The sequence below is a fragment of the Monodelphis domestica genome, chromosome 6 (genome assembly GCF_027887165.1).
Source record: "Monodelphis domestica isolate mMonDom1 chromosome 6, mMonDom1.pri, whole genome shotgun sequence".
In the NCBI taxonomy this organism is placed as follows: domain Eukaryota; kingdom Metazoa; phylum Chordata; class Mammalia; order Didelphimorphia; family Didelphidae; genus Monodelphis; species Monodelphis domestica.
In genome coordinates this window covers 162715014-162741750 of record NC_077232.1, presented here as the reverse complement: position 1 = coordinate 162741750, position 26737 = coordinate 162715014, and positions in this window count along the sequence as shown.

The following is a 26737-nucleotide window of genomic DNA, read 5'->3' as shown; positions in this document are numbered from 1 at the left end:
AGACCATCCCATGCTCTTCCCTTCTCTCTCGCAGTGCTCGGCCAATATCAGCGTGCAGCTAGGGGCTGAGAAGGTGGATCCTCGGTTGCTCAACATGGTTTGTGATGCTTGTGGGGATTCCACGGGCATCAGGGTCCATTTCCAAGGCTGGTGGGGGGGTTCTGCCCTGGAGAATGGAGAGAAGCCATACAAGGGAGGGGGAAACCAAAAAATGGGGGATAAAGTGAAGTAATTGAAGTGAGTGGGTCATGCATTCTTTTGCTAGCTGTCTCCCCACTGCTTCTGGTAAGTGAGTCCTGCCATCTAACAGGCCCAGCCATCCATAGGGGAACCACACAGCCTCCTGGAGGGCCAGAATCTCAGGCCTCATCTGGTCAGTGCCCCCTGCCATCCTATCCCCTCCTCTCTCCAAGTATCTAAGGAAAAAAAGGCAAAGGTCCAAATCTTCTGTAGTTTCTTCAGTGCTGAGAATGGGTGTAGAGCTGTCCCTACCTAGGTTTAGGAGAGAGAGAGAGGAGAGTAAGAGGGGGAAGGAAAGGCTACAGACACAGTGTCTTTAGGGGCATACCCCCAGTGAATTCTAGGGTCCCAGGTCAGTGGAGAACTGCTTGGAGATCTGAAGGGTGTCCAGCTACCGCTTCCCCAATAGGCAGACAGGTCACAAGGGGGAGAGTCAACCCCCAACATAGAAGTGTACTGGGAAAAATACTAGAAAAAACAGAACATTAGTACACAGTAATTGGCATCACACATTTGCATTTGGGTGTCTTAACCAACATACTTCATCCTCAGAAATCATCTTCTGACAGGAACAAATCTCTTTAGGAAAATTGGATTCCCAAGTTATTTGCAGAGCTGGTATGTGATATTTCTGTTAAAGAACATCCCTTTGCAAAGTACACATTAACTATAACATCTATAAACACTGGAGTAACAATATCTTACAGATGTATTTCCTTACCCCAGAGGCTGGGGAAATTCAAGAAAGCTGTGAGCTATATTTCCAAGCTCAAGAACCAAACTTCAATTGTGGTAAATTAAGGCTACAAATACATGCCATCTAGGAATAAACTCTACCTACTTCTCAAAGCATGTTTATAACAATTTGAGAATTCCCAATTATTAGGGTTGTTTGAGGAAATGGAAACTTTAATATCACAATTTGCATTATGTGCTGATCATGGGAATTGTCATGAAGGAAGAAGGCCCAGAAAGGGAAAATATCTCCAAGTCACAAAAGGCACACCAAGCAAGGCTGTCATTGCCATTGTTGTTTCACTCGAGGATTAGCAGCCTAAATAGTCAGGAAAATTCAGTCCAAAGTGAGCCTTGGGCTGCCTTCTCTATAACCATCCTAGGACTTTTTTCCTTTCCTTAGAGCACTTGCCACTGGATCCCAAAGCCTTCTTTTTACTTAAAGGACAAGTCTCACCCATTTCAGCTGAGAGGAATTCTGCTTATCAGCAGTCCAGAAACAAATCTCCATACCCCCAAACAAGCCTTTGATATCCCTACAAGGCTGATCACTCAATTATTTTCATGTATTTTGTCAATAGTTTACACATCATGCTTTAGTCACCTAAATAACCTGAAATAAAGAACATGAGTGCTGAATTAAGTAGTTCCATAGTAATATATATTAGAGCTGTATCATCTCCTGGACCTAGGCCATCTGAAAGACTAAGACAAGGCCATACAGGAATCACTTCAGGGTAACTGTCCAGAGAAATTAAAGAACCATGTGTGATTTTCCAACATACATTACTTTACATATTATCCCTAAGTTAAAGATCCAATTGTGAGAGCAGAACATTCATCTGTTCACTTTCACCTTCTTTCTCCCTCTCTGTTCCTTCAAAAACCTCTGCTTAAAAGACAGAACACATCTTCCATTCTTCCTTTACAAACCCACATACTAAAGTTTTATCAAAGTCCCTTTTTCTCCCAAATTCGCACCCAACATACCTCCCCACTTTCTCTAACATGCTTTTACCATCATAAGTCAAACAACTATTGCCCTGGTATCACTTCAATTGCTAATCAGTAACCCAAAAGAATTCTGATTTTAAAAGATTACATCATTGAACAATCTTTAGCATAGAGTTCAACCATTATAAATTTCAGTTAATAGTACAAATTGATAAACTGAGGTAACAAAATATATGATAGAGTCAGGTTTACAATGAGCTTTTGTTTACATCCAAACAATACTTTAACACATTTTAGCAGCAACTTACAAAACAATCATAAATTTCTGAGCAACAATTTTCACATATATGCCATTTTTAACACCCTACCCGTCTTTTGGCTATTGTTTGCCACATATATCCTAATACAGATCAAAATGTAATCAAAATATCAACCAACAAATCCCTAGAACTCATATGTGGTAACTTTATCAATTACATATCACTCAACTCATTTTATCATTCTGGACCTGGAATGTTTGTAGTAAGATTCCACAGCTACAAACAAGCTTTTTGGTCAGACAGGGATGGCAATATTTGTTTGCTTGAGCACCTTAAAACTTCCAAAATATACAATTAAAACATACTCAACACTTCTTTCTCCTTCCTGTGTGCAAGGAAGGGGTTAAGAGCTTCTGAGCAATTTTATCCCAAGGCTGCTGGCCCTGATTTAGATTTTATTACTTAGCAACCCTGGCCCATTCTTCTTTAACCAGTGAGCTTACTACAATTTAAAAATTTGAATTTATTAAACCTCTTTAATAATAATTTACTCTCAGTGAATTTTAGTTTGAACTCCACAACTTCCAAATAACTTTGATTAAGTTCTTTAGCAATCTTTCAGTGCGTAACCAAACTGAAGTACAAAGCATTTTCCTGTACTCCTCTCAAACTTCAGTCTAAAGTAGAATAGATCCTCCAGCTTAGTTTTCTTTTAGCTCAAAATATTGCTGCATACTTGATTAAATTCCAATTTACAATTTGTATATTTCACACTGGAATTCATCAGTTAGTATCTCTATTCATTACTGTCAGTTAAATGGAGTACTTCATAAAATGAATCCAGATACCCCAAAATCCAATTATTAACTTATATAGATAGGTTATAAGATATGAAGTTATTTCCTTTCACATGTACTTAATCATCTTTCCCTAGTTAGCTATATGTTACCTGGCATTCCAGCCTGACCTCTCTGATATATCTGAGACTAGACTGTATTTAATCCTCATGAGAAGCCCTCTCGATTACAGGGCTGGTTAAAATTGTCTTGTTAGGGGCATACTGGTTGTATATCATATACCCTTAACCTATTTAGGTGGAAAACTTAATTCTCTTTATAATATAAATGCATACATATTTAGCATTTATTCAGCATTACTAATTTCCAACATTTGGCATCTGAATACATACTATTAACCTCTTTTTTTAGCTCTAGTTGTATATGTATATATGTATATATATATATATATATATATATATATATATATGTATGTAAATATAAACAAACACACACTTACATGTATTTACCAGCAGACATTCCTCTTCAGGACTTACCACTCTTTAGTTCACACCTTCTTTGGTTAAATTATACCTTTTTTGGTTACTTAACACCTTTTTTTTTGGTTAGTTCACCTTCTGTAGTTAGTTAACACCTTTTTATAGTTAAAATGGGTAGATCTACTTCAAATACTGAGTTACCACCTTTTGGTGATTAAAATCTAAAAATAGATTGTGGATCACAATTCAATATTCCCAATAAAGGAAGAGCTAAGTACCTTCATTGTTATTATCAGGAGATAGCTAAATCCAATCTTCACAGTAGGTAATCCTTGGTTGAAGACCCAATTCTCTTTCATTTCTGAATATCATATTCCAAGCCTTGTGGTCCTTTAGTGTGGAAGATGCCAGATCTTCTGTAATCCTGATTGGTGCTCCTTAATATCTGAATTGTCTGTTTTTGGCTTTTTGTAAAATTTTTTCCTTACCTTGGAAGCTCTTGAATTTGGCAATTACATTCCTCAGTGTTGTCTTTTGAGGATTTAGTGTAGTGAGTGTTCTATGAACTCTTTCAATGTCTATTTTGTGCCCTTGTTCAAGAACATCAGGGCAGTTTTCTTGGATGATTTCTTGGAGTATAATGTCAAGATTTCTGTTTATTTCTGACTTTTCAGGTAGACCAATGATTCTCAAATTTTCTCTTCATGATCTCTTTTCCTGATCCATCATCTTTTCCATGAGATATTTTATGTTTTGTTCTATTTTGTTAGTCTTTTGACTCTGCTTTATTAATTCTTGCTGCTTTGCAAGATCATTGTCTTCCAATTGCCTAATTCTGGTCTTTAAGGACTAGTTTTCCTTTTCAGGTTGGTCTATACTGCTTTTCATGGCTTCCAACTGTTTAACTAATTGGGAGTTCTTGTTCTTTAAACTGTTATTTTCTTTTTGAACTATTCATCACTTTTCTTGCCAGAAGGCTTCCATCTTTTTGATAAGCTCCAATTTTAATTCTTCAAGAGCTTGTGGACAATTTCCATTTTTTGGAGGTTTCAGTGCATTTATTTGTATTTTCTCTTCTATTTCCTCTGTAGCCTGGGTTTTCCCTCTGTAAAAACTATCCAGCATCAACCCCTTCTTGTTTTTCTTGATGTTGGGAAGTTGCTTTTCCTGGGCACTTTGCCATCCCTGTGGTGTTTTTTTTTTTTCCCTTCCCCTTTGAGTCATAAATCTGAGTGAGATGGGCAGGCTCTCTGTGTATGGAGCTATGGAGCAAGTATTATGCCTGAGGCCAGTTCTCAAATCTCTGCAGTTTCTTCTGTTTGCTGCCCTTCTCTGTGGTTTCTCTGTGAGTGCCCATGGTCTGGGCTCTTCAGACTGCTGGGGTTTCAGGTCTAGATACTCTCAGAGGTAAATCTTTGGTGGTCTTAGTCAGCTGCTAAGGACCTGGAGGTGCCTCTCACTCACTCTAGAGGTGCCCCTCACTCACTAGCTCACTGATTCTAATAAGTGCTGGCTTTGACTCTGACCCTGTAAGTAGGGAGGGGGAAGGTAGATCAGCTTGCATTTTGGTGGAAGCTTTTTCACCCCCTTATGGTGTGGCAATGTCCATGTCCCACATGCCTTCAATGCTGCACCCAACTGTAGAATCCCTTCGTTCATATGAATTCGGTTTTTTTGGTCTTTTGTTGTTGTCCTTATTGGTAGGTGCTGAGGAGAGGAAGAGTCCTGGGTCTAGACTGCTCCTATATTTACCTGGAAGTTCCATCGTGGACCTTTTTGAAATGCAAATACTCACACATTCAATACAGCATGACACATGTGTGTAAAACAATTCACTGATTTTTTCAATTCCTTTCACACTTGCTAAAATTTCCTCAACTTGTAGAAAATTGAAAAATAATACAATAAAGTCAAAAGAAGGTATTGACCACATTGGAATGGAGAATTGCAAAAGTGATGGTTTGGACTACATCACAGACATCATAGTTGAAGAGCTTTTCTTCCATTTATTTCACTTATTTCTTTTTATGTCATTTAGTATAACAATCCTTTAAATAGGACATGTAACTAGAAACTTAGAAAAAATAGTTCTAATTGTTAACTAACCAGAGTTAAATAGCTAAATAGATAAAGAGAGAGTTAGCTTAAGAGCTTCCACTATAAGCCTTCTTATGTTAAGTGCTCATCTTTACAATAATCTGATTCTAAAAATATAACAGAAACAATCATAGTCAGCTGTAAAAGTAAGAATAGTATTTGCTTTTTTAAAAATGTATGTCAATAGTAGGATCCTCAGATTTTATTATTCCAAGAGTCAACTTTAAGTATCTTTAAGTTTCTTTTTGTTAATCATTGTGTTATAATATCAATGTATTTCCTAAAATCTGTCTCTGCCTGAAGACAGTAGTGACAAGATCAACAAAATGTTTGGATCTTATACTAAAATATATTGATTATTATCTAACACACTTTAAATCCTGGGTTTTGTTAATGATTTGTATAAAATATAAAAGGCCTATAAAAACAACTGTGAACATACATAAGAGGTTGATCATTACAAACTTGGGTGATGAGGCCACTGACTCTACCCATAAATAAAGTCAGTTTTTCAGCTCAGAATTATGATCCAGAGATTTCTTTATTTCCTATGTTAAAATGTCATTCTCTCCTAATGGGACAATGATGATTTCTTGATGATCTTTTCTATTGTGACTTTTTTCTTCTCTTAAAGGGAATTTTGGCATGTATTTGAAATATAAAGTGCTTTTTTATTAAGTCTGCAATCTTCCTAGAAATGTCCTTCATTTTTCCTAAAATTTTCTGATGTTTAAGTGATTAACAGAATCATAGAAATGAAAGGAATTTCAGCCCACCATCTTCTGATCTATACGTAGAAAATAATCCTCTCTGCAATATTCCACTATTTGGTTATTCTGTTTTATCTTGGAGCTTTTGAGAAGCCATTACCTCCTAAGAAAACCAATTTCACTTTGTATAGCTCTAAAATTATGAAATTTTTCTTATATCAAAGTCTAAGTAGTTTCTCTACAATTTTTATATGCTGCTCTGAGTTCCCTCTCAACTCAAGCAGCATGTGTCAAAACTTTCCCATTTGAAGGTAACTCAAGTACCTGAAGAGAGTTCTTCTTTTTCCCTTAGTCTTTTATTCTATAGGTTAAACATTCTCAGTTCACTCAACTGAATATTATATGACCTTCTCCAGGTACCAAACTCTTATAGTAATCCTCTATAAACTCTAAATTTTATCAATATCATACATAAAATATGGAGTGTGGAAAAGAAAATAATTCTAATATGTGGCCTGGCCAGAGTGAAGTACAATGAGAGTATCCACTCTCTCCTTCTGAATATTGTTTCCAATAAATCTTTTAATCTAACATAACACACAAACATACACACAGATAAGCAATATTCATTCAATATTAGAATAACAAACATTCACTTCTTTTTAAATTCAACTATTCTGAAAGTTTTTATCAACAAAATTCCTCTATATTTCATATATATGCATGTCATATATATGTATAGATCTGTTTATAATTTCATATGTATCTATATGTACATGTACAAAATTAAGTGTATAAAATCTGATGATATTAAAACAACTTTCTTCATATTTCTCATCAAGCCCATAATTATTGATATATATAATTCTCTATTGTGCTACATGTAAAAATAAAGGTGAAACTTTAAGGAGATAGATATACTAAAATGTAAAGAGGAAAGGTAAGGATATCTGAATGTCCTCAGCATCACATAGTTGGCTCACTATTGAAAATTAATTGCCATACAAAGAAAAACTTGTGCCCAGTAACATTCATGTAGTAAACTGGAAAGTCTTCTACCAATTTTGCATACTATCAAAGTCAATGTGTTATTGTCTGTAGCATGTGATGAAGGTTTGTTTACCATTGAGTCAATATTTTGGAATGGTGTCATAGTAGAAGTAAGACTGAAATATGATCCTTCTGATACAGCTAGGAATAATTACAGGACCTCCATGGTTTTCAGTTGGTTATAAGAAAACATGATAGGTAAGAGGAAATTATAAATGACAACTAGTGTCATAGTAATAATGTTAAAAATGTTATAAATACTTGATTCATCAAAGGAAATTACATTAGTATTTAACACCATTATATTTTTATTTGGTTTTGTTCTATTAATGATGCTATTGAAAATTAAATTTATGGACTTCTGAGATAAGATGGCTGCTTCATAGAAACAGGACTTTTCCTCTCTTCACCACCAACTAATATAGACAACCCCAAAAGGTAAAAAATATACAAGTTCAGATGAACAAAGGAACTCCACAATTGGGCACAACATTGAAATACATGGTATTTGGGCATTCCCATGCTCTAAGGAGGTGAAATAACTAACATCAAAACACAAGCTGATCAAACCACCCCCACCCCACTTAAGGAAACAGAGTCAGATCCAGCTAGCCAGAATCAGAGTGAGCAAGGGGCAACTCTAGCTCCTTCAGAGCTGACTAAGACCACCAGTGACTTACCCCTGAGAGCATCTAGACCTGAGACCCCAGGAGGCTCAGGAGTGTGAATTTTGGATGTGGAGATAGAGCTGAGAGGGATACCCCACAGTAGAAGACACAGAGACTCAAAAAGTAGCCTCAGGAAAAAACCTCACTCCATAGTTCAATGCACAGAGAGCCTGCCCTCCTTGCTCAGACTTCTGACTGGGAAGGGAAAGAAAAACCAGCATAGTGATGGTAAGCTATGCACAGGAAATACAACCTTCAACCGCCAAGAAGAACAAGAGAAAGGCACTGACCCTGTATAATTTTTATGGAGAAAAAAAATCCAGACTACAGAGGAAACAGCAGGATGACAAACAAATAAATATATCCAAAACTTCCCAAAAATGTAAATTGGTCCCAACCTTTTGAAAAGCTTTTGATAAAGATGGAAGTGATTTGCCAAGAAAAGTGGGAAATAGTTCAATAAAGGAAAAAAATAGTTTGAAAGGCAGAGACTCCCAATTAGAGAAAGAATCCCAGAAATCAAATGAAGAGATAAGCACATTGGAAACCAAAATTAAACAGCTGGATTGCCATAAAAAGCCACATAGACTAAACTGAAAAGGAAAATCAAAAGATTATAGTAGAAAACCAGTCTTTAAAGACCAGAATTGGCAATTAGAAGTCAATGATCTCACAAGATAGCAAGAATTAATAAAGCAAAGTCAAAATAGAAGGAAACATGAAATATCTCACTGACAAAATGACTGACCATAAAAACTGGTGTAGAAGAGACAATTTGATAATCATTGGTCTACCTGAAAAGCCAGAAATAAACAGAAACCATGACACCATACTAAAAGTAATTATCCAAGAAAACTACCCTGATGTTCATGAATAAGAGCGAAAAATAGACATTGAAAGAGCCCATAGATAACTGTCTACAATATATATATATATATATATATATATATATATATATATATATATATATATATATATACTTCCAGGGAAAAGTATAGGCATTCAAAAACATAGAAGTATTTGTAAAGAAAAGACCAGAACTAAGCAGAAAGTTTGATATCGAGACACAGAAATTAAGAGAAATTTTAAAAAAGGTAAATAAGAAAGAGAGTGGAAAGAAAATTATTGTTCTTTAAGGGCTTTAGTAAGATGAAATTGTTTATACTATTATATGGAAAAATGTTATTTGTAACTCTCAAAATTTGTATTCACTATTATAGTAATTAGAAGAATAGGTAGAGGTTTGGGGTACTAAGAAGTCTAACAACGTGCAAAAAAAAATAAAAGGGGGGAATAGAAGATGGAATCAAGAGAAAAATGAACACAAATTGGCACAAGAAAGGGGAGGGGAAGATTACTTTTATAAGGAGAGGAATAGGTAATACTTAAAACTTACTCAGTGGAATCATTTATTTTTATTTTTATATTTGAAAATTTTATTTAATTAGTCAATTTAGAATATTTTCCCTTTGTTACAAAAATCCTGTTCTTTCCATTTTCTTCCCCCAATCCCTCCCATAGCTGACAATCAATTCCACTGAGTTTTACATGAGTCCTTGATTAAAACATATTTTCATGTTATTGATGTTTGCACTAGGGTGATCATTTAGAGTCTATATCCCCAATCATATTCCCATCAACCCATGTGATCAAGCATTTGGTTTTCCTTCTGTTTGTACTCCCAGTTTTTCCTCTGAATGTATATAGCATTCTTTCTTATAAGTCCCTCTAAATTGTCCTTGATCATTGCATAGCCTGACCTGTCCATCAACATTTCTCACATAACACAAAAGGGACCTGAGCCTTTTGCAAACCTTTTCTGGACTTTTGCCTTCTTGGATGGATGGCGGCTGAAGAGACAAGGAGGGTAGAGAAAGATAAATGGATGCTATGAGCATGTGGTTTGACATCTTAGAGTAAGGCAGCAAGATTTAACGTTAGCCTTATCTACCCCTTCTATTAATACAATTTCTTAAATATATATCTGGTAAGAAATATTAATTTAATTCTTGCAGATGACAACGACTATACTGGGATTTTTTTCATACCTTTAATTTTCTTCTGAGAGAAGTTTTGAATAAATGCTTAGATAAGTGTAGGAGAATAGAAGTGGCTTCAGCTGCTCATCTACTTTGATCACCTTGGCTGTGACACAGAAGCCAGGATTTTCTTTTTGAATCTATCACTCCAGATTGGCAAGGAACTTCCCTCCCACGTGGTCCCCCCCCCTTTCCAATTTGGTGTGGATAGGTGTGGAGGGATCTTTCTTCACAAACTAGACATGAGCCTTTTGTGAACTAGGTTTTTTTTTTTTTAGGACCCAATGGGAAATCCTGCTTTTTTACTTTCCACAGTGCTGATAAATTGGGGAAGCTCAGATGGGGTCCTAGTGCCCTTCTGCTTAGTTCAGCCCACTGGAGTGAAGGGTAGAGGTACCCCTTGAACTAATCCTGAGGATACTCCCAGGGTATGGGGGATTGGTGATCCAGCCTCCCCCCACCCCCTTGCAACTTGGAGACTACATTCCCATTCCTTCCACCTAGGGGTAGTTGGCCAGTTTAGTCCCTGACCCTGAGCTGCAGTGCCAGTGAATTTTGGAAAAATCATGGCATTCCACCACCCTTGTTTCTTTTAGCCTGAATGCAAGTACCTTTTTAGAGGAATAAGTCCAATCCTTTTAGACAGACCCCTAACAACATGCAAAATTAGGGGGAAGCTGACTCAGACTTCTAGATGCCCTGACCACATCCCGAGGGTACTGGGGGCATAGTGTGCAGGGGTAGCCCCTAGGGATTGGAGTGAGGAGACAGGGAGATCCAGCACACTCCACTTACCCCCTCAAAACCTACAGTGATGAGCTAGAGCAGAGACTGCAGATTTAGGGACTACCATCCCATGCTTTTAAATCTTGATGCCACCTAAGGGAGGTGACAGGTTGGAGCGGAGTGCCTGCCCAGTTGAAAGTTCCTTAGCTAAGCCTATTGAGAGCCTGATCTGGGGATAGGAGATCCATGTGGTCACTGACTAAGCTCTGGGGGAGGGAAAAGAATTAAACCTGTTTTTTTTTTCTTTCTCCCTAACCCCTGCCAAAAACATTATTTAGGGCTGAGCTAAGAGAAAGTGCTTTTTGCGAGGCTTCTCTCCTCTCCCTCCCCCATCCTCAAACTTTCCTTGCAGACTGCCTGCTTCCTTTAGCATATCAAAAGCCACAAATGTTTTCTTTCTCTTCCTTTATCTGCCTGCTTTTTTAGATAAGGCCTACCAGCAAGTGCCTTCCACTCTACAGTATTTATAGCACCACATAGTGTCAAGAATTGAAACTGCAAGAAAATTAAAAGAATTCCTTTGCTACTGCTAATAGTGATGTAAAATACTGATATTAAATTGAATACATTTAAATAAAAGGATTATTCATAGTTAATTATAAATAATCTTGAATTTCAATTAAAATTAAATTTCTAAAATTGAGCAAAGCCAATATTAAATCAAATTAATTTCCTTAAATATTAAAGAATAATTTTAGAACACAATAGTATTAATAATACTATCATTAACAATTATTAATTTTCAATATCTATTATTAGATTATTGATGATCTATGCTTGTTCATGATTGTTTATTGTTATATATTATTAATAAAATTAATCATTATCATAAGTGCATATTATTAATTATTAATGGCATTAATATTTAGAATAAATGGATATTGTTATTATTAATAACAACAACAATTACACTAAATACACTTTCATTATTGCTATGATGGCTGTGCAATAATTACTGTTTCCTGACATTTGCTTTTTGTTTTAAACCTCCTCTCATTGCCTTCTACAATAAAATTGAAGTAATTTATGTCTCCATGTTTATAAACTTTTATTGTTTAAGCTGAACATTTTGAATACTCAAACCAGCATAAATAGGTAAATTAAGACAGATAGACTAGACACTATGGGAAATACTAAAACACCTAAAGGGAAATCAAGAAATATTCCTCCTGATTCACCCCCTGAATACACTTTTTAATTTTGGGGTTGATCCTAATTTAGCTAAAGAGAATTGAATGACAAAGAAAAAATCTAGAAAGCTTTGTAAAGCATGGCTCAAAAAAAGTCATTTACCTGTCCAAAGTATGGCTCTTTTGATTTCAAGATCTTTAATGATTTGAAGTTAACCATTAAAAACAAAGATTCCAAAGATTATAAATACTGGCTCTTGTGGGCATATCATGTTGATAAATCAAGCATTCCACCTTGTGAGTAAACCATTCTTTCTTTGGAACTAATCCATTCTAGTTTAACTCCTTCAGTGAAATCTAGCAAGAAACTCTATCATCCCACCTAGCCTGTGAGAAGATTTCTCCTCAAGATGACCAAAAACAGATTTCAATCCTTCATCTCTCCCTGTCAAACCTTGCTCATCCCTACTCCACCCTCTCCTTTCCCCCATCTACCTCTCTATCATCTCTTACAATCCCACCATTCCTACTCTCCTTATAACTACTCAGTGCCCTCCCATCTCCCCTTTCCCCACCTGCACCATTTGTGCTTAACTTATTCTATTGGATATCATTTCCCTACCCTCCTCCTCCTGACCAATACCACAAACCTTACTATGACTCCTCCTGTAGACCTCACCCATCCTACTCCTCTCCACCCTGTACCAGGTCCCACCTCCCCTCCTCTCCACCCTGCCCCAAGCCCCACCCCCATTCCTCTCCAATCTACCCCATTTTTAAATTCATCTCTGTAATGCCCCTAGCCACACCCTTGATCTTTTCACCCTGCTTCCCTATTCCCTGACCATCTTCTCCCTCTCCATTAAACCACCCTACCTTCTTCCCCTACTAGCCTCACTACAACCCACTACATTGAACTCCTGAATGCAGGCCAAGCACCAGTTACCACAGATGATTCTAATTAAGGCCTTTCCCCTCTAAGAGATGTCCCTACTTCTAACACATGTGGAGATTTAGTAAACATTAGACATCATACACCTTTTTCTTAACACGACATTGAATGATTCAAAGAATAAAACACCTTCATTTGAATCTCTGCCTATGGTGTTGATAAACAGGTTTGAGAATATTTTTGTACATATAACCCAATATGGTTTGATGTGGTATAGTTGCTCCAGGCCTTGCTAACAGAACGTGAAAGGAATAAGACTCTTTCTCTTGTTAATCAGGCCCAGGGAGAGGGAATAACTAATTGGCCAACTGACGATACCAAATAGGACCCAAATTCAGAGAAAGATTACTTATAACTATGCCAGGCTATAAATGCATTGCTAAAAGCTATAAGAGCCTATTCTGATAAGCCTGGTACTTGGACTAAATTAGAAAAACCTTAAGCAAAAAGACAATGAGAATCCATCTCAGTTTATAGATAGTCTTATTGATCTGGGAGGAACATATATAGAATTTGGATCTTGATAGGGAAAGGAATGTTGAACAAATTAGAATTTCAATTTATTAAAAAACAGTTGTAAGGTAGTTAGGAATTATTTTATGACTAACTGTCTAAACTGGTCTACTATAGACCTTGAAGACTTAAAAAAATAAGACTTAAAAAGAGTGGCAATTTATGCTTTTGAGGGACATAAGGAAAAGGAGAAGGAAAACACTGATTTAGTGGAAGCATTAAGGAAGGAAATAAAAGAATTTACTGCTAAACAGGGTCAACCAAAACAGTTGGAAAGGCAAGGCAATGAGATCATAGCTCCTTTACCTGAATGCACAAAAACAAACAAACAAAAAAAAAAAACACTAACATGTTATTTTTGTGGAAAAGTAGAATACATAATTATGAAATGTAGGAAGATAAATCAGAAAAAATAGGAATAGAAGTTTCAAAAAATGATAATAATAGGAGGAATAGTTATTCAGATTAGGCAAATCAAAATTCACACCCAAATATCTATACTCAGTGAGGGAACTCCTCTCAGTATGGGTGACCCCAGAGGTGTGGACAAAGGAATTGTGATGAATGATGGTACTTGGGAGGGGAAAGAACCTCAAAGAATCTGGCGATGAATTTTGAGCCCTTTCAGAACTCGTTGTCTTATTGATGCTGACTGTTTCAGTTTGTTCTCCTCTCTGAAATAAAGAAGTCTGTGTAACACAGTTCTAAACACATGATGTGTGTGTGTGTGTGTGTGTGTGTATATATATATATATATATATATATATATATATATATATAATTAACTGTTAAAAACTTCATAAGATATCAACATTGAAATATTCCCTTACATTGTCTTTATTTGTACCTTCCTTATGACTATAATGAATCATATCATTGTAAAAGCCCATAAATACCATTTTGCACCTTTATTGCTTTTGTTAATTGTCACACAGAGATGGTAGATGGACTCCATCAAATTGGTTTCAACCTATATACATGTTTTGGAGAATTTATTTGTCTAATAAAATAATTTGATTTTAATGGGTCTTTAGAAGTGATTTTTCAGATATCTGGGTGTATCCCTAACTCTGACTGATCATTTGCCTGCCTCTGAGTTGTTTGTAATAAGAGGTAAGGGTTCATTTGTAGATGAAGTAAAATGGAATGTCATTGTTGTATTTTCCCATCTCCATATTTCTTAAAAATCTAATGGATGACATATCTGCAGTGATCTTCACTTTTTAGTCCTCAGCTCCATGTGAAAATGGGTGGGACATATTTGAGACAGTTCTGTTACACTGTTACAGTTTCATACCATGAGGGAGAGAGGTGTCCAAGTGGCTTAGTTACCCTGTGATATGCTATAATCTCATCCAATGGGTGGGAATGATTTTTCTGGGAAGCCTATTAGCTTAGAAATGGATTTATTATATTTGTAACTCTTCATCAACAATACAGAGGTTTTTCTGGGTTTCTCTCCCACCAAATTTTGGAATGATGGTAAGACAGACCAAAACCAATCCAGGGAGGATGGTTGAACTTCTATGCCAATAAGAAAGGACTTGAACCTAGTGTGAGAAACAAGTTTGTGGCATTTGATATATGTTAAGCTGCAGGACTCCCTTGTATCACACTCCATGTGCAATATTCTGAGTCAAATACCTCAGTTTGGCTATCATCCTGACTCCCCTATCCCTGAGAGAAAAAGGTAAAATCAGACCAGGGAATGATATTTCCCATTTTCTGCTAAAATCTAGTCTCTTTTTCTTCTTTCATAGTGTGTCAAATTTCTATAGTTCTGGCTGCTATTTGGGTAATTGAAAAATTGCTACTACAGGTCTATGTGACATAAATCACTTTTATTCGGCCCTGAGTCAAGAACCTGTTATAGGTTTACTTTTCTTTACTTAGAATTTTTACACATGAAACTTTGATATTTTATATTTCATCCAAAAGTTATTTTTCTCTGTTATTTGAATTTTGTTCCCTTGGACTTCATTTCCCAGCATCCCACTTTGATCCTCATGTGGTATCCTTATATTTTGAAGATAATTTTCTGTAACTCCACCTTTTCTATCTCTCTTCTCCCACTTTCAAGGTCCTGGAAAATGTTTTTTACTGAGGTTATTTTATTCCTTTACTTCAAGTTTTTATTAATAAATCTTATAAAATATAATACTTTTAGTTATTGTATATTGGTTTTTAATCTTACATTTCTGTCTAGCCACAACATGATAGAATCCTTGAATTCTTTTTCAACACCCTTTCTCTGAACACACACAACCCTTCATAAAGATCCTTGGGTATTTCTCTTTAATCCCCCATGCTGAGTGGCATTTTCACCTTGAGTATAGTGTGGACAAACCCCATTTGGGGCATTTTGGAATGAATTATCATTTGCCTTGTTTAGATTATTGTTTCTATAATTGTTATTTTTCTAAAGTTATTTCTAGTCACCTGATTCCACTTCTTAAAGTTCATCATTATGTGACCCCCTTTTCCACAGAAGTGACATGGTAATGATTGATTTTTGGATTCCTGCAAAGGGGCAATGGCTATCTTTTGACCTGCTTTTTCTTTTCCTTATCTTTCAGTTAAACTTTTATTTTCTTCCATAATGTCTCTACTAATTCTTTGGTCTCATCATTTTTATGTTCATGGCCTTTAGATACATATTAGGACACTTTTCAGTTTGTCTTAAAATAATCTTTGACCACTTTGCAACAGCTATTTACAAAGTGTCTCCTAATTTGCCTGACATCTCTCTCTTTGGAGAGATCTATATCTATGTATCTACCTCCCAGCTCAATATATCTATCCATATACTGTGAGGTTCTTTCCTCCTCTAATTGTTTAAGACTCTCAAACTTCTTCCATGTACCCAGCCTATCAGAACAATCTCTCATTACTTTTCATAATGCCTCTCTAGCCTGACATAGTTATAAATAATCTCCTTCATTAACATCCCATCTAGGGTCTTCCCACAGCCAGTGAATCCTTTCTTCCACCAGACTTTATTTGCAAGAGAAAAAAAATTTTTTTTTCTATTCCTGTCAAAAAAGCTTGGAGTAAATTTTCCTTATCTACTCATGAAGGATCATATTGTATGAAAACCTGTTTTCAAACTTCTTAATAATTACAATGGTATCATATTCAAAAGATGGAATATTTTGCTTGAATCTCTCAATATCTTGGGGGATAAAAGCTTTGTAGTCCCTTACGGACACAGCATCTCCAGTTTTATTGAAAGTGGGTACATCTGTAGGAATGCAGGTAAAGGAGAGAGCAAATTTAATGGGTTAAACTTTAAAAGGAAAAGAGAAGAATTTGAAGAAAGTCCTAGATGAAGATTCTGAGAAGGAGAAAAGGATAGTGGAAATTTTACAGACATTAATTGTCACTCTCTCTCCTGCTTTTTACTGAGCTGTAAGGAGGTCTTTGCTCTGGCAAATTTTCCCTGGGCAGTCTGGGTGTCTGTGTTGCTACTGAGTAAATAAGGGGAGGTGGAGGAGTGTATGAGGTGAGAGAGTTGGTATAGTGATGGGGAGGCAGGGCAAAAATAATGGGGGTGGGGAGTATGGATAGGGGAGGGTGGAGGAGAAGTTAGGCAAGTGGGTGGGGATGGGACAGTCAGAAGCTACACAAAGTGAGAAAGGAAGAAATCAATGTGAGGTGTAGATAGGGAGGGATTTTCCTTTTGCATCTTGAGATCACTCAAGATTCTTTCAAAATTTTCCATTTGAGTTTGTAATTTAAGCAGTCTAGCTTTTGTTACTTATTTTTAGGAGCAATAAAGTGGAAAATGTCCAATGAACAGAAACACAGCCACAAACACTATTAAAAAGGGCCAATCTGAGTTTGTTAACTTTTCTAAATCATTAAAATTCTCTGGGAACAAAAATTGTTCCCTTAGAGTTTACAGGATGTTTGGTGGCATCATTTCTACTCAGATAAACTCTATGGCTTTTGATTACAGATAAAGTAAAACGCACTTTCTGGAAGGAAAATAAAAGAAATAAAACAAAACTCAGGAGTTAGCTAAGAGGTTTGGAAGAGTATTCTTCCTTCCCTTCGGGCTGGGGCAAAAACTCCAGGGAGAACAAAAGGGTATTTCAGTAGAGAATACACCTGATGTTCGGATAAGAAAAAAACATAGCCTAATTTCCAATAAATCTGACTTTAAATCCACTGAGCTCCTAATTGCTCCTTGCTGTGCTGGGCTTCTGGGTCTAGAGGGTGGCACAGGAGACCCCCTGCCCATGTGGGCTAACCCCCCAGCCCTCAGTTTCAACCCTCTCATCCAGGAATGTGAAAACATCTAGGGTCAGTTTAAAAGTTAGTTCAGAAGTTAAGAGGGAGGGAGGGTTGGTCAGGGTAGAAAACACTGCGCAGTGGTCTAAGATCCACCTTAGCTGCAAGCTGGAAGTTCAAGGGCTTCCATTCACTTGAGACCTATGGTGGGAGGAAAGAAAGATGTAGCAGCACCAGAAGGCAGGGGGCCAGTGCCAGCTCAGCTGTTAGCAATATAGGGGAAACATATTCTTTACCTTTCATGCAGGAACGCCCAGCTAGTATGTTCAAAATAACTATCTCCTTCCATGGGTGTGTCCCCACCACTGAAACAAGTCCCTTGGAGGGAGAGATCAGAAAGCTGTGGCAGGAGAGAAATGTGTGTTTTTTTTTCAAAATAATCTTCTCATTAAGAGGAAGAAGGGTCCTAAATCCCAGACTTCATATAGTCAAAATTATAAGATTAAAGTTAATATCAAATTAATTCTGAGCAGGAAAGCCAACAAAATTTGCAGTGTGTCGTTTTCTAGCTCAAGGAGGAAAGAAGAAAAAAGACAAAAAGAGACATCTGCAATCTGGAGTGTAAGATAGACAAGAGTGTGGCATTGCCACTGAAGGCATCTAGAGTGTGGCATCTGGAGCCATCAAGTACATAGACAGAGGGAAAGAAATCTAAGGGAATACCAATTCTAGAAATGGGCACAGAGTCAGGCACAATTTGAGAGCTTTCACCCATTAACTGTTTCCCATATTTTTAGGGGGGAGAGGAATGGTCACTGGGAGTAGCAGTGAAAGAGTACACATTATTGTGTTAAGTGAAATTATCCAGGGTATCTTCATTCCAGCTTTGATTCTGCACACCCAGAGACTCAAAGTAGGAAGCAGTCATGTCTGATGCTCTGAAGCTGCATCCTGGTGCAGCCAGTGTCAGCATGAACATCCCATCTTTAGTGTGCCAAATCTAGCACAAAGTGGCTATGGAGGGAAAAGCTAGGGTTTAAAAAACTAGTAGTGGAAGGGGACTCTCTTTGCTTCCATACCTTTCTTTGGGCTGACATTTTTCTCTTATCTCTTGATCTCTGGCAGGTGGCTACAATGAAGGACTAGATTTTTAGGATGTCTTTATCTCTCTTTACTAAAAAATGCTTATAAACTGAGTAATAAGTCTCCAAATTATTTTTTTTATTTATAACACCAGGAAGGCAAAGATGAGACATACTTATACCTTACCATTCCACATTGGGAGCACTGAAAACTTACAATCCCCCACTAAGCTTTGAAAGCATCAGATCATAAGAGAACAGTTCAAGATAGTCATATAAGAGCAATAGAAAATAAACTGAGAAAAAATGGAATCTGTGGAAAAATATGAAATAAAAATGAACATCTTGAGATAAGAGACAATACTATACTGAAAAATCCTTAAAAATCAGAATTTACAAAATGATAAAGTTACAAAATCTTGCTTGAGAAAATAATTCCTTAAAAATAAAAACTAGCAAAATGAGAAAAGTTATAAAACCTCGCTTAAGAAAATAACTCATAATATCATATTTTAAGCAAGCCATCACTCAACCTTCCTTTGAAGGTCTCCTGTGAAATTAAATTCACTATCATTAGAGGGAACTTATTTCAAATTCTAATGATTCTAATTGATTAGAAATTATTTCATACATCTAGTAAAAACTTTTTTCTGCTTTTACTATTTGCTCTTAACTCTGCTCTTTGAAAACAAACAGAAGTCTAATCATCTTCTGACATATATTTTAGACAAACTAAACTCCTAACTTCTTAATTCACATATAAGAAACCAAATTTAACATTTATTAAAAATGTAAAAAAATTAATCAGAGGATAAAATTAACTATGTTGTTTTGCCCTCTCATATTTCAATCAGCAATCAAACAATAATTATTGATACGTCACACAATATGGTGAGTATTTAGGAAAATAAGACAGAAAATAAAGTCTGTGTCCTCAAGGAAATAATTTCACTAGAGATTGTATTTACTTAGTCTTAAAGGAAAATGTAATATTTAACATGTTAATATTTCAAATAAAATTAAAATAGGCTGATGATGTTGATGTAATTAGTGGAAGGGGTGGAATCCTCCCAGATGGAAGGTTCAGAAAAGGTGTCATCTATAAAGTCATAATTAAGCTAAACTTTTAAAGATGCTGAATATTCTAAGACAAAGAGAATAGAAAGATAAGAATTTCAGTCAGGAGAGATGGTCATGTGTAAAAGCATAGAGTTGGTCGATTGTATATAATGTGGGAAGAACAGAAGAAGCCCAGTTAGGCTAGACCCTAGAGTACAATGAATGGGAATATTCTATATCAAGAATAAAAAAATATATATTTATAATCCAAAAATAAATTGTGAGGGAATTTGAATTCCATATACAGCAGTATGTATTTCATTGTAGGTATAATAAGGAAGGAATCATAACAGTTTCTTAAGCAGGTAAAGAACATAGTCAGAGATGTTATTTTTATTAAAAAATCAAGGTCAAATATTTGTAGGGTTGAATGCAAAGACATGATCCTTAAGTCAGGAATACAGTTAGGTGGCTTTTACTATATTCCATTGCATTTGAGGAGGAACAGGCCTCAAATTTACTGACACTGAGCAAGTCATTTAAATTCTCTGTTCCCAGGGTTCTCAAATATAAAGTGAAAATGAAAATAACTCCTTACCTCTCAGGGCTTACGTGAGAATCAAATTATTCTTTTTTATATAGTTTTCTGGTTAAAAAATTGAAAGGCAGTTAAATAGTTGGTTATTATTATTCTTATCTACCTAGCTAATTTCTGGCATTTACCAAATAAGGAAGATAAGTATCCATGACTCTATGCTCCATACACTGATAATATAAAATAAATATTTACATGTTATGATCATAAAACATAAATTTAAACACATTTACATATTTCCATATATTCATATAGCAAAAATAACTGAATTGCTATCCCTCTCATGAAAATCAATTTCTTTCAGATAAATATTATAAAATTCTTTTGCTTTTCTCTTTTTATACAGTTGCTCAAAAGGAATTCTTCTTAAACTTGGAAATAGAATTTTCTTTCGAATTTTAAAGGAGTCTCTAGTCTATTAGTTAATTGAGCATAATTTATAGCCAATTGGAAATTGACAGCTATTGCTGAGTCTCCTACTGTTTGTTGATGTTGAGTCGTGCATAAAGATAAATGTCAGATATTGGGCTAATAGACTGCAGGGGCATTCCTGAACTGTGTCACTGTGGGAACATTCTCTAGTTAAACACCTCTTGATTTGCAAGATGCCCTTTGAAGGATGATAGGACTAACAACCCACTGGCATCAGGACATATTCTTCATTTTTTATAATAATGAGTTGTGGTTTAAACTATCCAAATTTCTTTCCTTTCTGTTTCTAATTCTACTGAATTCAATTTAACCCAAACCATAAAGTATGTATTAAGTGCCTACTATATTCAATGTCTCACAGATACAAAAATGAAATAAATAATTCCTGGCCCTCAAACTTCTGTTATGATGGAATGAAAAGATTGCAAACAACTAGAATATAAACTTCTTCAAATAAAGTCCTATTTCTCTTTGTCTTTTTATCTTCAATTTTTAGAGTAATGATTGGAACATAGAAATTGGAACACTTAATATCTTTAAAAATGAATTGAGTTCAAAGAAGTCAACATATGAAGAATTAGGTGTATACATGATAATCTCTGGAGAAGGTTGAAAACATTTAATTTTAAGATAACTTTTTTGCAGGAATGACACAGCTACTGAGCCCTGAGGGATCTTTAGTATTCTAAGAAATATAGGGAAAATAGAGTTCCTTACATGACAGACGACCTGCGCAAAAGCAGGCAGATCAAGAGATGTAATGCCAAGAAAGGGTGACAGCAGATTGGCTAATTGGTTTTAATGTATTGTGTGCATAAAACAATATACAAAAATTCACAGAATATATTGTATAAAAAATGCCATTTTTTGCATATAGATGAGGATACATTTAATGTCGAAAATGCTTTTTTCTTAAACTTTTTTACAAAGCTAACTAGCCTGCTAGTTCTCAATGTTTACTTCCTTAGTGTCATGTTCTAACAAACCAAACTAATTGGCCTCCAAAAACATATTGCCAGATTAGGATTTCAAACAAGAAATTGTTGCTCATAGTTCTTTGATATCCTGTTATTTTTTTCTACTTAAAATGTCTCTTTTTTTCTTATTTTCATGTAGAAGCAGGCTGTCTCTTTCAGTTTCTTTCCCTAACACATTGCACCAAGTTGAAATAGGGTGCTGGCCTTGACTTTCTGTGTCATGCCCTATTAGCATCCCTAAAAGCAACTGCCAGACACAATTACATTGGGTTAGCATTCTTTAATGTCTAGGAGGCAGTATCAGGAAATGACAGGGCAGCGTTCACCTTGAACTATTTACAGATTTAAACACATCTATTTGTTTTCACCAATTTATGAACATAATGTGAAGGAAAGACAGATGCACTGGTTCCTTTATAAAAGCCAAAGGAATCCACAGGCAAGAATAAGAAATGAAAAATGTCCATAGTTCAGGTCACTCTACTCCTCTATCCTTCTGGAGAAACATTTCCAAAATTCACACATTAGAAGAGGAGGAGGTTTGAAAGAGACCTGAAATTAGCAAGACTTAAGTTTGAAATCCAATTTCTAACATTTCCTACATTAAGCAGCTGCTATCACAGCAAAAAAAGGAGTAGTAGGCCTGAAACTGGGAAGATGTTAATTAAATTTGACCTCATTGGGTAAATCACAACTTCTGTTTGCTTCAGTTTTCTCACTCCTAAAATAAGGATAATAATAATGCCTAACTTGCAGAATTTTTTAAAAAAGGATAAAATGAGATAACATTTGTGAAAGCCTTTAGCACAGTGTTTGACACATAGGAAGTGCTATATAAAAGCTTAATTCTTTCCCTTCACTTTCTCTACCATATGAGTGACCACACGCAATTCAAATAACTTCACTATGTTTCAATTTACACTTCTATAAAATGGAGAGGTTACTATTTATATTTTCATCTATTCTTTAACCTTTAATATATTAGTGATTATGGATGGTACACTTAACTACTCTAAGACTTAATTTTTTTTATTCTATAGAATAGGCAGAATAATACTTAAAATACCTACCTCAAGTTATTGGAAAGTCAAGTGGCACAATTTTAAGTGTTTTCTGTAAATTATAGTATTGTTTGATGATAATGTCAACTCAAATTGACAAGAGTTCTTTCTGATTTATAGATTGCTTTGCATATTCCACCTTTCTAGATCATATCAATAACTCAATGAGTAATTTCCACTGATATTTCCACTGATTTGTACTTAATAAATCAGAAACCCTCTGGTGTCACAACTAAAAATCAGGTTCTATCCAACTACCGTATTGCCTCACTAATATGATTATAATAATGATGAACTAAAGAAAAATCAGTTAATACCACATACATTATGTTTTCTGTATCTGGGTATCCTCTAGATATAAGTTGAATTATCAGATGAGAAGATTAAAAAAAAAAGATGTCAAATATTTTTCATTGTTGTCATTATTTTTGACAATGCCAATTGTGTTATTATTAAAACTACTCTTGCTGTCCTTCTTGCTGTTTTTATTGATATTCTTGTTGGGCAGGCATATAGTAAAGTATAATAGGAAGGACCATATTTTAGAAACCCTTTAGTCAAATCCTTTCCAACTTTGAGTTATCCCAACCTATGGTTCAAAATAAGAGTTTCTTCTTGTTTATGTAACAAGAAAAAATATAACAAAATCTTAGAAGTTAAGAATAAAATAAGGATTTTTTAAGGTGGCTAGTGCAAAATCCCATTAATATCACTCTTGAATGTACCTCCAATTTACTTAATTTTAGTGGAATAGAATAGAAATGAAAAATTGGTTCTGAGGCCTACATAGAAGATGAAGAAGAACCCATTTTTATCTCTCTTAAAATGCATTCAGGTGAGCATGGACCTAGAAGCATATATTCTCAGCAGTTAGATGATAACAGAGATGTTTTCTGTCTTCCTGGTATGTTTCTAGGACATGTCAAGTAGTATACTAAGTATGTGCAATGATGAAGACCACTCTCCAGTAATAGTGATTCATATAGGGGCAAAGGCTGACTACAGAGCAATAAAGCTTATGATAGATATTTGATTCTGTAAATACATTTTTAAAAAATTTAAACATTATTATGTAAATACATTTTTATTAGAGTAAAATTTTATTTTTTTCAGGTTACATTTCAATACAATGTTTAAATATTTGTGTTCTTATATTTTACATTTCATATTCTCTCTCCCCTTCCTACCTTTAGCCCTCCCTAAGAAGTTAGATAACACGATATAGGTTTTTTGCATAAATTAAATATTTCCAGGATCATAATGTAGTGAAAGAAAAGATATAATGCTTGTACCTGAGAAAAAAAATTACGGAGGAAATATAATAAAGAACAATATGTTTCAATTTTAATTAAGACTCCATCTATTTCTCTTATGGCTGTGGAAATCCTTTTTTTTTTTAATCACGAGACTCTTAGAGTTGTCCTGGATCCTTACCTTGTTGATAGTTAAGTCATTTAAGGTTAATCATTAAACATTTTTTTGTTACTGTGTACAGTATTCTCCTGGTTCTGCTTACTTAATTTTTCATCATTTCATATAAATCTTCAAATGGTCTTTGTGATCATCTTGTATGTCAGTTCTTATGACTCATGAAAGTATCTTTATACAAAAAAGAATAGAGAGGGGCACTGGTAAGTGTCTGAGTGGATTGAGAGCCAGATTGAGAGAGGAGGTCTTGTGTTCAAATTTGACCTCAAGGACTTCCTACCTGTGTGGTTCTGGTCAAGTCATATAACCTCTATTGCCTAGCCCTTAGCACTCTTAAGCTTTGGAACCGATACATAGTATTGATTTTAAAACTGAAGGTAAGGGTTTAAATAAAGAATAGGATAGAATAAAATGAAAGATATATATTAACATTCTATATTAAGGATATAGAGTGATATTGCATTTTAATTCACTTAGAGAATTCTGGGAACCCATGTGAAGAGTCTGAAAAGGGTGGAAATTGAGGGGGGAGGTGTGAGTGAGTATTGATAAACTATTAGGTAATTATCCTAATAATGAATATTGGTACATGTATTTCATGGATTACAAAGATTCTTATCTATAACTCAATTAAATTTTTTTTCCCATTGCATGTAAAAACAGTTTCCCACACTTTCAAAATAATTTTTGTCTCATATTGTATCCCCATTCCCTTATTTCCTGACCGTGCTGAGATTATATACATTATACGTGTGATCATATAAAACATTTTCACCTATTAATCTTTTTGTGGAAGGAAACAGAAACAAAAACAAAATTGAGAAAGAAAGTGATTTTTTTTTTCTTTGCTCTGAATTCCTTCTTTGACGTAGATGACATTTTTTTAAATCATGAGTCCTTTGGGGTTGTTTTAGATCTTTTTATTTCTTAGAATTGCTAAGTTATTCAGAGTTGTTCACTGTATAGCATTCCTGTAACTGTGTACAAGTTTCTCCTGGTTCTGCTTATTTTACTTATTTCAGTTCCTACCTTTACAGGTTTCTCAGTTCCTCCTCCCTCTCATTTCTTACAGCACAACAGTAAATCCATCACAATCATATCCCATAATTTACTCAACCATTCCCCAATTGGTGGGTATCTCCTCACTTTCCAATTCTTTGCCTTAAGCTTTTTAAAATATCTTTTAGCATAAAGATCCTCACCCCATCCTTTATATATTTATTTATTTTTTTTTTAAGACCCTTCCCTTCCGTGTTGGAGTCAATACTGTGTATTGGCTCCAAGGCAGAAGAGTGGTAAGGGCTAGGCAATGGGGGTCAAGTGACTTGTCCAGGGTCACACAGCTGGGAAGTGTCTGAGGTCAGATTTGAACCGAGGACCTCCCGTCTCTAGGCCTGGCTCTCAATCCACTGAGCCATCCAGCAGCCCCCTCACCCCTTCCTTTTATATCTCTTTGGGATCCAAACATAGCAATGTGTAAAGCTCGTTCAAAATGTATGCACTGTTTTATAGCATAGTGCTTTGAATTGTTCCCCAGAATGGTTTAATCCCATGATGGTGAACCTATGACACATGGCTACATGCGGGATCAGCGAGCCATGCGGGGCCCTGGAGCTGCCCTGCGCCTTCAGTCATGGCCATGCCTCAGCCCAGCCAGAGGGTGGGTGACAGCTGCTCCATTCTGGCCAGGGGTGGAGGGGGGGGCAAGCTGCGGGCAGTGATCGCCAGCCATCTGGGGTGCATGGGGCTCCCACTGAGGTGTGGAGGAGGAGCATGCACAGGCAGTTAAATAATACCAAAAGCAACAAAAGAAACCGACATCAACAAAGAAGTCACCAGGCAGATAAGTTAAATTAGTTTTTGGTTTATTAAATACAGTTATATATTAAAATTATACATTTTTGTTATTTAAATTCTAAATATCACTAAATTATGTTTTGTTTTGTTTTTCTTGAAGTGACATACCACCTGAGTTATACTCATGTTTATTGGTGAATTTTGGCACACCAAGTTCAAAAGGTTGCCCATTGCTGGTTTAGTCAGTTCTCAACTCCACAATGCATTAGTGCAATGGTCAAAGGATATGAAAAGGCAGTTCTCAGATGAAGTAATTAAAGAATTCTTGTCAGGTAAAAAATGTTCTAAATCACCATTAGAGAACTGTAAGAATTCTGAGATACCACTCCTCACATTATCAGCTTGATTATTATAATAGTAAAAAAAAATGACAAAACTTGGATAGTTTTTTTTTTTATTTCTCTATGTATTTGAGAAGTGAGGCCTTTAATTAAAAAGACCTGTAAAAGCATTTACACCATTATGATTAACTATGTATTATTCTCTATCCCATTTTTCCCTGCTTAATTTCTGACCATCTCTTCTCCCTATTCTATTTTTAAAGAAATCTTTCCCTATATGAGTTTTTGGATCTTTTTTTCAATTTGGCCAATTCTGCTTTTT